Raw genomic sequence first — 13467 nt, forward strand, 5'->3', positions numbered from 1 at the left:
CACTCTCTCTCTCTCTCTCTCTCTCTCTCTCTCTCTCTCCCCACCATGCCATGAAGTCCAATTCTGGACAAGTCTCTTGGAATCCTACACTCCCTGGGCTAAGTGTGAAATCAGCAAAGGAAGAGAGATCCAGGACTAGGGGGACCATGATGCCTAGCCTGGCCGATCCGGACTGCAGCTCCACAGGCCACGAGTGCTGAAGTCGACAGTGACAGAAACTGGGCCGAACTGAAAAGATGGAGTGTCCACTTAGTGCAAAGGGAACAGCATTCTGGCCCGAGAACCCCAGGACCGGGTGACGTGACAGAGAGCGATGGTGTCGGAGCCCTCGCTAGCTGCTCACCCGTGACGGATGGCGCTGGGGCGGCGACCACCCATCAATGCCATGTTAATAAGTGCCGCTGATTAAATGTTGACAAAGTAGCCTACGATTACAGCCATGGCATCCCTCGCAGAGCAGAGTGAGCTCCGCGGCTGAGGGGCTGGAACCCAACAGCAGGTAGTAATTAATCGGTAATTTATGAGTAACTCTGATTAAACGAAATTAAAAGCCACCCTAAGATAAATACAGCTCAACCTTAACTCCCCTTATTGATATAACTGTGCCGCTGAGAGAGTCAGGTGGGTGTCTCAGTGCCTCCAGAGGGAAGGCAATGTCTGACCCCACTTGGTGCAATTGCCTTATGCTAACTGAACAGGGTGGACACAAAGACTGACCTTCCTGTACAAGGTGTCCTGTGTTCTAGGATCCACGCAGGGAATCGACACCCTCTCCTGCACTGGGCATATACTGACGCTCTTGATGACACCGACGCTGTGGTTGACAGGCCGAGGGAGGGACCTGGTGCTCGGAGCTGTCCAATTGACTGGACGCTTAGGGAAAGCTGGACACTGGGTTTTGACAGGTCAGACGTAGTCTATCTTCTCCAGAGGCTTCCAAGCATCTCCTCAGAAGCAGTAACAAGCAGCATCTACCAACAGTGGTCACGAAGATGGGTTTCTGCTCGCAAGGAGTTTAGAATGCAGGACGTGGCAGCTGACAGAGCTACGAGCTGAAGAATGTTAAGTCCAGCCAGGTGCTGGGAACGTTCTCCGGGTAAAGGGGAGGGTGAAGGAGGTACCACATGTCCTAGATGGGTCGTATCAGCACTTGCAAGTCAGCGTTCAAAGTCTGTAGAAGTTCCCTTAGAGGACTTCTGGCTAATTGAATGGAGACGCAGGCCCAGTCCTCCCCGGCACCCCTGAGCAGAAACATCTTCCTCCCCAGGAGAACCTGCCACCCAGGAAAACGGAGCTTCAAACCAACACAGGACCCCCTCCCCTAGACTTTAAAAAGAGCGGCTGGTTCTGTGCCCTGGACACCTGGGGTTCCTGGATCCAGGGAAAGAAACATTGGTTTAGGCAGAAAGGAAGGTTCAGCCAGTCCGGCTTCACCACTGTTGCCACTCCAACCCCCAATGATGTCCCTGTCCTAATACCCCCGGAACTTGTTATTGTCACCTTACAGGGCAAAGGGGACTCTGCAGAGGTGAGACTAAGGATCCTGAGACAGGAAGATTACCTTGCATTACGTGGGAGGCTCCAACCTGTGCACCCCTTCCCCTGCCCCTCCAGCGTGTCTCCCAGATACGCCAACAGGGAGAGGAAACCCTGAGCCAAAGTGGAGCTGGCCCTTACGTTCCTCACCTTTATCAACACACCCTCTGAGACAAGCTTATCCTCTCATAGCGTCTGCCCGTCTCCTCCTAGGATGCCGCTTTCTGCCAGAGCAGGGGCTTAGCGCTCCAGTGGGATGTGCTCCAAGCTCCGCCCGCCTGGCACGAAGCCAAGGTCTGACTACCCTGTTCTGTGCATTCACACGGGCACCTATGGTCTCAGTACCTGCTCCCATGGTACCGCTTTCTTACAGCTTCACGTGTCTCTCCTCTATTTTCCAAACTTTTATCCCCATAAAGGAAAGAAGTATTCACATTTTTACTCGCAGACAGCATCAGATGTTAAGGATTACAAAAATCTGCAGAAACACAACTCCTTCGCTCACGAATTTGGAAACCCGGCAAGACTCAGGTGCTGGGAAAGTGATATCAAAAGAAATAAAGGGGTCAGAGGAGGGAGAAGAGATGAAAGACGTGATGCAGGCCTGCTGGGGACCACATCCTGAACACGCAGGCACGGAAGCCTTCCCAGAGAGGATGGCAGTGTCGCGGGGCCCTGACGGCGGTAACCCAGCAGAGTCATTTCAGAAGGCGGTGCAACAGCTGCTCGGGACTCAGCAAGGCTCCTCTTTTCAGGAAGGAACTGGAATGTTCCAACGTTTCAACGCCTGCCTTTTCGGACTCAAACCCCACTGCGTGCCCGGCCTTCCTGGGGCTACACAGCAAGCCACTCGCTACAAAGGGCCGGACGGGAGATAGCAGTCCTGAACTTGATGCTTAAAATCCTCGTTTTGCCACTTTACGCACTGTTCGTTCTGGGCAAATGATTAGCAAGCCTCACCCCAACGTGCCTCAGTTTCTTCATCTGTTAAAAAATGATGCGTTTTCTCACAGGGTGGCCATGGTGGTGAAATAAGCCTGGCACCAGGACAGGACTATTGGACGTGGCCCACGAGGGCTTGTGGAAAAACAAGACTGACGTGGGGTTATAGTCAGAGTGATTAAAAAAAGATAATTATATGATTACTTTACTTCTCTAGGGCTTTTTCCTCTGAAAAAGAATACGGTATTTTTTTATCGACGCCAAATCCCCAAGCATCTCTGGAAGAAAGGTTCGAATCCTCTTTGAAGAAGGCACCTAAGGCAGAGCTAAATGCACTGCCCCACTTCTTCTGTGAGTCACCAGCAAAGCCGGGATGACTCTGCCCTGCGCTGCGGGACGCTTTCCCTCCTCCAGCTGTGTGGCCGGACGAGAGCCGGCACTTGACTCTCATCTGTAGACTGGATACATGAGAGCGGCCATTCCTCCCTGGAGACGTGGCTCTGGAAGAGCAGTAAGGACAAGCATCTCAGGGTCCCCAGTCTTGGGTTCCACCAGCTATTAGCCACGGGGCCTCCAGGCAATTAAGTAAGTGTAGCAGGCAGAATAATGGCCCCCCAAAATGTCCACATCCTAAATCCCTGAAACCTGTGACTATGTTACCTTATATTGCAAAAGGGACTTTGCAGAGCTGGTTAAGTTAAGGATCTTGCGATGGAGAGATTATCTGGGTGGGCCCAAAGTAATCCCAAGGGTCCTTTTAAGAGGGGGGCTGGAGGGCCAGAGTCAGAGATCTGAACAGGCTCAGCTGCCGGCTTTGACGTGGAGAAAGGAATGCAGGCAGACTCTAGACCCTAGGAAGGCAAGGAAACGCGTTCTCCCCTGGAGCCTCTGGAAGGGCAAAACCCTGCTGACGCCTAAATTTCAGGCTTCGACACCCGGAACTGTAACATAGTACACTGGTTATGGTTTGGGCCTCTAATATCATGGTAATTTGTTATCACAACATTGTCAATTGGCTATACTCCAATATAAAATGTTAAAAAAAAAAACAAAAAACGATCACAGTCATTTGTTAACAGTAGCAATAGGGAAACGATACAGTAAGTGAGCCTCTCTGGGGCTGTCTGTGAGGAGTTTGCTTAATTTCAGCAGGGAAAAAAAAAAAATTCTGGGGTAATAATTCACTGAAAAGAAGGAAAAGTTAAAAACTAAGTTGCAGAGAGGGCGCAAAGGAGTGTCCCCAAGGAAAAACGGGTGCTGTTTCCACTAGAGGGAGAGGAAATGGGCAGGCCAACTGTCCCCTCTCGGCCACAATGAGACAGGAAGGGACTGGCTCTCTCCCTACTCTGAAGCTAAGAGTCATGGCCCATGCTTGAGATGTCCCCAGGATTTAATTCATAGAGGTGACAGGGAGGAGACGGAGAGGTCTGTGCCTTTGAAAGCGTTTTGTTACATGCAGCTGTGTGCAGGGCCACACGGGGAAGCACAGGGGCTGGTTAGGAGGCAGAGGCGCTCAGGAGAGAGCAAAGCCCAGAGCCTTTATAGTGGTTTCACAAAAAGGAAGGGGTGAGGCAGGGTACGAGTGAGTTTAGAAGTGAATGATGTGATTAAAATTTCAGAGCCCAGGGCTAAAGAGATGATCTCTAGTTACCCAGTACCTGGCTCTGGGTCATGGGGAATACTGGCTTGGCGCATGTGAGTCAGAGAAAAGAGGTAGTTAGGATAGGGGTTTGGGGTTGGTTGGCTTGGATACGAAAAGATGCGCTAACAGATGAGTTGTTTGCTCCTCTAGGGATGAGCTAGCTTGGGAGTCTCCCCAGGCAGCAAGACCCCCAAGATGCCAAAGCATCATAAAATAGAGAAAGTGGAAAACAGGATAGATCAACACAGCCCACAGCCTTTAGGATGGATTTCCGTCCCTGTGATCACCCATACTCTCCTCTCGTGACGTACCTTCCACCTCTTCGACCTTGGAAGAGTCCCAACTACCCTTCAGACCGTGGCACGAGGTGCTTTCTGGATGAGCACATCCCCTCAGTGCTCTGCTCAGACTGTACCCATCCCGCCCTACAGGAGCCCTGGCGTCCTGCACAGGGGATTCTGGAGAACAGACCTGTGGCTTCACTCGCCTCTGCATTCCTGCACCCTGTCTGCCCCAAAGGACACGTGACATGGAGAAGGTGACTAACTTCTGTCACAGTCTGATGTCCTCATCTGCAAAATGATGGACACTGCTACCTTGCAGGGCTTGTGGAGGCAGGTTAATCAGACATGGACAAGGTCCTGTGTGCGCAGGCTCAGAGCAGGAGTTTCAGAGCAAGTGTTCCAGGGCAGCAGCTGCTCCTTCAGCCTCTCACGAAGGCCCGCGACTCAGGCGATGCTGGCCAGTTCCGCCTGCTTCTCAGACCCTGGCTCTGCGCGTGCACAGAGCACAGCTGGGATCGACTTTGCCCCCATGAGCCTGTGGGGAGATCCTTTCTCGGGGAGGTTTCTGGTGGGCACTGAAATCTGACCATGCCGGCTTGAGAGCACTGACAGAGGAACCCGGCTCACGGTCACTGATAGGCCACAGCCGCTGGTGGGTCAAGTGATCCACTCAGCATGTGGAGGGAAGCTGTGGCACAGGGTCTTGGAAAATCTTCTGTCCCCTGAAATCTGAGGTCTACAGAGGATAACTGGGAGATGTTCGAGGAGGGCAGAAAAATGAACAGAGAACTATCTAAAGTGACAGGACAGGATCAATTACGCTCAGGTGCCTGATGAACAGGCTTCTGTTGCTGAAGGGACTCCTCCAAGGTGAGATGCCTGCCGATGCTCTGTGCTGTGGGAGAGGAAAGAGGCACCATCACTCGGCTCACAAGGGCTCTCGTTCTCGTCCCTGTGGGCGCGGGCCCTGCCCTGAGCTGCCATCTGCAGAATCCCAGCCAAAGACCAGCTCTGGAGAAATCATCATGAAATGATGCCACGGACGGCAGAGGTCACCAGACTGGTCATTTGAGAGGCATCCTATCCAAGCTGCCTGTGCACTGGCCCCCTGAAACTCCACGCAACTCAACACCCTGCCTGATGACACCTGAGATGGTACAGCAAACAATTCCAGCCCACCAGAATCAGAGCGAATTTCTCAACAAACACTATATTGAGTAGTATGATATGTACGCTTTTCTACTGCTGATAGGTGCATTTTATTTAATACGGCCATCTGCATTTTGGGAAAAAAAATCCATTTGAGTCTTACTGTTTCTGTTGGATCCAAGGGTCTCTTGCAGACCTTCACACCTCTTCATGGCTGCAGTAATGAAGACCACTGGGGACCATGGCTTTCCTTCTTGAAAAACCTCCTCCCTTGGCTCCAATGCACTATCTTGGTACTTATTCTTTCTCCAAACAATTCTGCAGCCCTTGTGGGTTTTGCTTTTAGCTCTCTCTATCCTCTTCCCTAGAAAGAGCATCTGATTTTGTAGCTTCCGTGATCATCTCTGAATAGGAGCCCTCCAAGTCACCACCATCTTCAACCCCTGCTATGCCTAATTCCCACCAGGAACGTTTCGCTATTATAGCCAACCAAATGCATGCAATAGTTCCCTAGCCCAGTTCCTCAGGTCTGTCCCTCTGAAGTCTCCAGACCTCCAGGATCAACAAGATGAAGTCTTTTTGGCACCTGCCTCTTTCTTCAGTCTCAGCTCGGGGCCAGGGTAGGATCTGAGCTCCAAGCAAAGCTGTATGTGCATTTTTCAGCAGGAGGCGAACACAGCTTTCATCAGCTTCTCAAAAGGTTTGTGACTCAGTGGATTAACAAGCTGCTTTACGGTACTTGCTCTTTTTTCCATCATCTTATGATTTTATTCATTCTTTTTCTTCTACCCTAAAATAGGCCTATACCACATGGCCATTAGATTATTATAACAGGTCCCTTCTTGGTCTTTTTTTTTTTTTTTTTTTCTGGCCGCACCGTGTGGCTTGGGGGATTGCGGGATCTCACTTCCCCAACCAGGGATCGAACACCGGGCCCCGCAGTGACAGTGCCAAGTGCCAACCACTGGAATGCCAGGGAATTCCCTCTTCTTGGTCTCCTTGATACCGATTCCTTCCTTCCTCCAATACGTCCTACACGTGACTGACGGAATTCTCTCTCCTCGGTTTACGCAAGGAAAACAGCGTCCGCTACCCACTGGATCAGAGAGTAACCACAGAACATGCCGTGTAACGCCTAACTAACCCACCTTCATCTCCCTCTGTTCGCTCACCGTCCGAGCGCAGAAAGGCTGGTCTGGAGGAAGGCCGCGTGGACTGTAGGAAATGTGGGCAGAGTGGGAGTTTTGCCACCTATTAGCTAAGTAAACTTAGAGTCCCATAGCTTTCCAGAACCTCTGTTATCTTCACTGGAAAATGGTCATATCTGTATACCGTCTACCTTGCAGGCGATCTGCGAAATTTTTTAACACTAAATCAATCTAAGGCCTGGGATTAGTCTTTCCTGTCAGCCAGGATCCCTCCGGTTTCTGTGTTTTGCTGGTCTGTGTTGCTACTGCCTGAAACGCCTAGCCTCCACCCTCTCTGTAGCTCAGATCGCAGCCACATCTTTCAGCCTTTCACAGCTCTCTCTGCCCTGCCGCCCGCCCCGGTCCAATTTCCGCCTTCGCCAAATACTAGAGGGTTTATTGGGATTTCATCATTAAGTCCTTCATAAGATACAAAGTGATTTCTGCTCTCGGCTGTTACTTCCAAGTACCAGTAGAGCACCTGGATCAGGGCACCTGGTGGATATGGTAACCATGCAATCAGCATTCACTGTCACAACAAGCCAAGGTAGTTGGATTTATCTTATTATCTTTGCAAATGAAGGAACTGAGGCTTAGCAAAAGGTCTGGATCAAACCCAGGCAACAGCTCCAAAGTTCAAACTCTTTAGGCGCGGAGTTATCTTGTCTCCCATCTTTCTGGATTTCTCAGTTCTGCCCTCTTCAACAGCCTACCATTTTCCTGAGGGCGGGGACTTGCGGACTTCACTTCTTTTGTATTCTGCATACTCAAGGCAGCTGCTGGAAACACATTGTGTGCTATGTAAATATTATGTTTCAGAATGCCAGGTATATGAGAGGTGCAATATGCTGTTCTTAAGTCATTTGCTCATGTCATATGCCTCCCTCCTGTTGTTTTGGGTGTTTCCATGGAAAGTCCTTATACAGACCAAGAAAAGAACCAATTTGAAAAATCTAAGTATATGGCCGGTGACAATAACGGAGAGAAATCATTTTGTGTCTAATCTGTAATCTTATGGTAGGATGCTAAATTTAAAATCTCCTCAAATGAATCTGTGGACAAAGTGTGAAGCCTAGATTATTAATAAGCATTTGCAGTATCTTTATTTATCCCATCTAGCAGCTTCTGAGGGGCTGGTGACAGAACCTTAGCACATAAATCGCTGAGTCTTAAAGAAAAAAAAAAAAAAAAAAAGAACAGTTACCATATTCCCATGAGCAGTCTCATTAATTCAAAAGGCAGTGATTTTTTGAGATCAGACCTCCAAGAGGTGGTTCCGTGAAATTCACTAACACCAGGATGTGTCATTTACATTCGCCTCCATTATAACCGTCACTGTTCTCTGTCCCCAACACACAGTGTAAGAAGAAATTATCCACATACATGTGGTAAACAGCATCTGTATAGATAGTCAAAAGGAATCTGTAGCTGGCTTAGGACAGATATTAAGCTATACAAAAATGTAAGGCAGATTTTAAAAATACCCCATACGTTCTAGACTCGCTCTCTGCCCCACGGAGGGGAGAAAGGAGGATTCTGGCAGAGCAAAACTAACAATCTCATGCACAAAAGATGCTCATTAAACTTCATCATCTTGTCTACTCTAATGATGCTTTTACTTAATAAAAATTCCCCGAGCAGGAGCAAGGATATTAGGCAAGGTCTTCGGTTATGTATCAGAGGTCTGAGCTGTCACCAGCAAGCACACAGTTCAGGGGGTACGCTCCCTGGGGAAGGAGCAAATACAGCTTTCACAGAATACATGCAGAGAAAAATCAATGACTGCAACTCGCTTCCCTGCTTAAGCATTTAAGAGAATAGGTAATCCTTTTAAATTAAACTGCAAAGTGCTAAATGTTGCAATTTACAGAATAAACTAAAAAGCAAAGGAAACAAGAGGAAGGGCATTGGTAAGTTTTCTAAACAAGCTACTTCCTTAATTGACTTCAGACATGGAGTACTGGGGAATATTTTTTATGACAAGAATTATTTTGGGATATAGTGTGTGGAGATTGAAAAAGAGACATCCAACCATGTATGTGTCTATGTGTTTGTAGCATACACACAGATATACAAACCTACTTATAGAGACAAGGAAGGGAGAAAATCTTTCTATATGTGCATTTAATCCCTCCAAAAATTATTCCTAAGAAAACACAATGATTAAAATTCACTAACTTGAATCTGGCTCTCACAAGCTGAACAGTAATTATCTAATAGATTCGTTAACATGGACAGCTGGATGTTAATACTGCAGAAATCACAAATTATTGCTTTTGTCCATTTCATACAACCCACTTTAAATTTCATATCCTGCCAATACGGACTTGGCTGGAGAGACAGGACGGTCAGGGCGAGAGTGCAGCACCACCCGAAAACCTGAATTTAAAGACAGTAAGATCGCCCTCCAGGTGTTAAATGATAGCGTCAACACAAAATGAACCAAAGCAGAAACATGGGAAGTTACCCCAAGTAACGCCAGCACAACTCAGGCCAGCCGGACTTGGCTGGAAGCCAAGCTGGAGACCCTGCCCATCAGAAGAGCGTGGTTTTGATCAGCGACTCGAACAGTGGGGTAGATGCCAGCAGTGGGCACCTATGCACTACCCAGAGAAAGGCGGTGAGGACCCAGCTGGGAGTTCTGTGGACGCCCCGATAGGACGCCGTCTTTAAGTGGAAGCAGAGAAAATAAACGTGACGCCACCACAACCCTTCAAAGGCTGGCCCGCTCCGGCACGGTCCAGCCGCCGGCCAGTTCTCTCCGCTCTTCAGCCACTACCCTCCATGTTCCCAGTCTCCAGCACATAGACAAACAAATCAGGCCCCTGCCCACTTCTGAGGTTTGTACTTGCTACTCCCTCTGCCTGAACGTTCTTCTCCAGCTCTCCCTGAGATAGGCACTCTTCCTATCCCCACTTCACAGGTGAGGGAATGGACACAGAGAGCTTCAATATCTTGGATGTGAATGGCTGTGCTGTCCCAACTTTGGTGTCGGAACAACTCAGTCTCAAACCTCTCCCTTTACTCTGGGTGCGGAAACTGGTTCATACATGAGCCTGTAGCCAACCTGCGCCAACCAGAGAAAGACCTAGGACCTCAGCGCACACTGCTGGGAAGAAAAGTCCTTTCTTTTCTGTTTGAGTTGAATTGGGAGCCCAGGTCTGCTGCCAGCCATGGTGAGCTCTGTGAAGAGAGCCTGCCTGGAACACAAACCAGCAGACGAAGCAGAACTGAAAGGTGGAGAGAAATGGAGTCCAGTGACATTGAGCCCTTGATCATGCCATGCCTGAAGTCTACTGTACTGCTGGATTATTAGAAGCATAAAATAAATCATCTCCATTCCTCTTACGCTTCCTGTTTCTTGCAATCCAAGGAATGCTGAGTCCTGACTGATGCATCACTCTGGTCTACTTCAAACGTCAGTTCCTAACAGAGGTCTTTTTTGCCCACATTCTCTCTCTTTAACCACGTTCTCCTCCTTCCCACCCACAGTCACACAAAATTATTTTGATTACTTGTTGTTTGCCACCTCCCTGCATGGAAGATGAACTCCGAGAGAGCAGGAACCTCGTCTGTCTTCTTGAGTATCCTCTCCGACCGGCATGCCGTGGGCACATGACGAACGTTTGTTGACTGACTGAATGAAAACATACATCACTGTACTTACTAGGATGTACTGAAATATCCAACTACGCAAGTATCCTCCCAGCTCGATCATTAGCGCCTCTGAAGCAGGGACTGTCTTAATCCTTTTGTTCCTCCAGTGCCTGCCACACACGAGTCACCTAATAAACATTTACTGGTGGACTGAAAGAGTGTCTTAGCCAAGGAACATGTCCTGATTCATTCCTCAATTCCGTACTCATCAAGCGATGACAGACATGCTTCCCATTTAGAGCTGTCCACTGGAAAAAAATGTGAAGGCCAAGGCAAGTCTTCTACTCTTTAGGGGCAGTTATCCTCTGTTACAGAATTCTGGTCCTACATCAGTTTCTTATGTGTTTTCCCCAGTTCCTGCAGGGGTTTTGAGGCTGAAAGGGTGAGCAGTAAATGCATCATGGTGCCAGCTTGGGAGCCCAGTCCGTTTGCCTCCTGGGGAGATTCTCTTTCAAAGTACTGTGTGACCAGGGGTTGCCATTAAACTCCTCTACAGTACGGTGGGTTTTACTGAATATTAACCATCGTTTGATATTAGTAATAACTAGCTGCACACAGGAATAGCTTACGAGAGAGAATTAAGTTAAAATGAACATTATAAAAACACTGGGGTTTTCTTCCTTTCCTTTGGACAAATTAAAAATCAGAATGGATTTTTATTATGGAAAGATAGGTGTTTTCCTGGCCACACGTGGTTCGTTGAGGAAAGTCTCAGCGTTAACGACCTTTTAAGTTATTAAGCTAGTGATCATAATAGCCAAACTCAGGGAGCACACCCTATACAACAGCATTTCCACGGGAAGCTTCCGTGGCGTTTTCTGTATGTGCTCATTTGAGTCTGAACGAAAGACACCATGCAGGGGTGCACATCTGTCCTGTGGTTCTAGATATAAATGATGTTACAAATACAGAGCCGGTGTCACAGAACTGGAATACTAGAGTCTCAACAGGGAAGCCTCTTCTTTGTCTTTCTTTTGTTTTTCAGATGCGGACAGATGGTAAGAGCCTATCTAGAGGTATTATTACTCGTCCTCTTCCTCTTCCTCTTTGTGGCTATTAATTTGGACTCCCTGCTCCCGGGGCCATCTTCCCCTCTCAGTTTCTCTCAGCCCAGGTGACTGGATGATGTGACCATGGCAGGTGACTCACGGTCAGGCCGATGGAAAGCGAGACGGCTCTTTAGGTGCTAGCCTACAGATTGCAGAGTGCGTGGCAGATAGCACTGAATCAGGATGCAGAAGGCTTTAGAACTAATCCGTTGACTGGGTAATCTGTGTCTCCCTGGACAGGCAGTGTATGCTGCCACCCACCCCCTACCTCGCTCCCTGAATGGACACTCAATCAGAAGGCACAGGAACCTGTTTAGATCAAACACCACGAGCAATGGCTTCAACCTGGTCACAGCTGGGCATCTGAATGGAACCTGCACGCTTTACATATGAAACTTGTATAGCACTCCGCTTAAATGAACTCATTTACCCTTAAGCAAAATCATGTTAAATGAAACCTCACATCTCCAAGGTTCCTCCTACGTTCGGGTTAGATTACAGCATGACGCCTGAGATTCTAGACAGCGCTGTACGACTTGCCTCTCGTCCCTGTCCATAGATTTTCTGTGAGGTTAAGTTCTACGTCTACAGCAAAGAGATTTTTAAAAAACTAACCTTAGGAATCAAAACCAGAAAACATCCACCTACCTACGGGTGGACGCATCCACGCGGCGCTTTAGCCATGAGGCTCTCGCCAGGTGGACCTCAGGAAGCAGCACCTACAAGTCAATTCTAGTCATTGCCTTTTGCCATTTCCCCAGCAAAGCCGAATTCCCTCACCTAGGCTGGGCTCTCTCTCAAGTGCCAAACCCCACCATCCCTGGAACACGGCATATCCAGTTGATCTGTGCTTTCCCTCCATTCCTGATTGCAATATGTAAACTACTGACTAGCAGTAAGGAGAGGCTGGCAGTAGAGGAGGAGCCAGGCTTTTGCGTGCACAGAAACAAAGTGGTACTTGGGAATAAGCCCAACAACTGTCAAGAAAATAATGGAGAAAAACATCTAGGAGAGCTCAAGAGTACAAGGGCCTACGGATCCCAATCTTCCTTTAGTTTCACTGTCATGTTTCTGAGTTTTGGGGAAAAACGTATTCCAAAAAGGAATGGAGGGTTTAAAAAAAAATACCTTTGGGACTTCCATGGTGGCGCAGTGGTTAAGAATCCACCTGCCAATGCGGGGGACACAGGTTCAAGCCCTGGTCCGGGAAGATCCCACATGCCGCGGAGCAGCTGAGCCCATGTGCCACAACTACTGAGCCTGCGCTCTAGAGCCCGTGAGCCGCAACTACTGAGCCCGCGTGCCTAGAGCCTGTGCTCTGCAATAAGAGAAGCCACCGCAATGAGAAGTCCGCGCACCGCAGGGAAGAGCAGCCCCTGCTCGCCGCAACTAGAGAAAGCCCGCACGCAGCAACGAAGACTCAACGCAGCCAAAAATTTAAAAAATAAAATAAAATAGATTTATTAAAAAAAATTAGCCCTGATATGCTCAGCAGATTTAATATATCTCATCTAGTTCCTCCTAGTTTTTTGTTGTTGTTGTTAGATCAGATTCTTAAGAGTCTCAGAGAAATTTATGGTTTTCAAGTGCCAAAAGGTTAAAAATTAAGATGTCTGTGGTTTCCGCTTGAATGTTAAAGACGATCTACTGGAGGATTCCGTGCATCAGCCCTGAATCTGAGTGGGCATCCCGGGAATCTGAGGGGAGGATAGGACTCTCTCTTGGGCTCCAGCTTTAGCTTCTGATGCCCCCAACGGGTCTTGCAGACTCAGAGCAAAGCTGGGGCCGTGGGTGGAGAGAGAAGAGCTTGTCACAACAGGCCTTTTCATCCAAGAATCGCAAGCCTTCCCTTTACGAGTCTCACCCGCGCAACACTCCTGGAAGGCGTTAGCCCTAAACACAGACGGCGGAAGTGAGGCAGAAGCAGAAGCGTGAGGTAGAGATGCCAGAGGCCCGGGGTTTCTGTGCGATCCCGCCTGAGGCTGCTCTTCTGCCTCCGTTTCCGGTACAGGCGGGCCTCG

General features: G+C 48.7%; 1 protein-coding gene across 5 annotated transcripts in view; it reads right to left on the reverse strand.

Annotated features, from left to right (window-relative positions):
* RSU1 (Ras suppressor protein 1) overlaps nt 1–13467 on the reverse strand; it is a 356063-nt gene that overhangs the window by 161479 nt on the left and 181117 nt on the right. The window contains exon 9 of one of the 5 annotated variants that reach the window (XR_003436033.1): nt 718–7519. The exons of the other annotated variants lie outside the window; for them this stretch is intronic. The gene's annotated coding sequence lies outside the window, so the exon portion shown is untranslated. The remainder of the gene's footprint in view (nt 1–717; nt 7520–13467) is intronic. 5 annotated transcript variants of the gene reach the window in all.

This window comes from Aethalodelphis obliquidens, unplaced genomic scaffold (assembly GCF_003676395.1).
Source record: "Aethalodelphis obliquidens isolate GAN/ISIS:26980383/991018 unplaced genomic scaffold, ASM367639v1 scaffold23, whole genome shotgun sequence".
Lineage (NCBI taxonomy): Eukaryota > Metazoa > Chordata > Mammalia > Artiodactyla > Delphinidae > Aethalodelphis > Aethalodelphis obliquidens.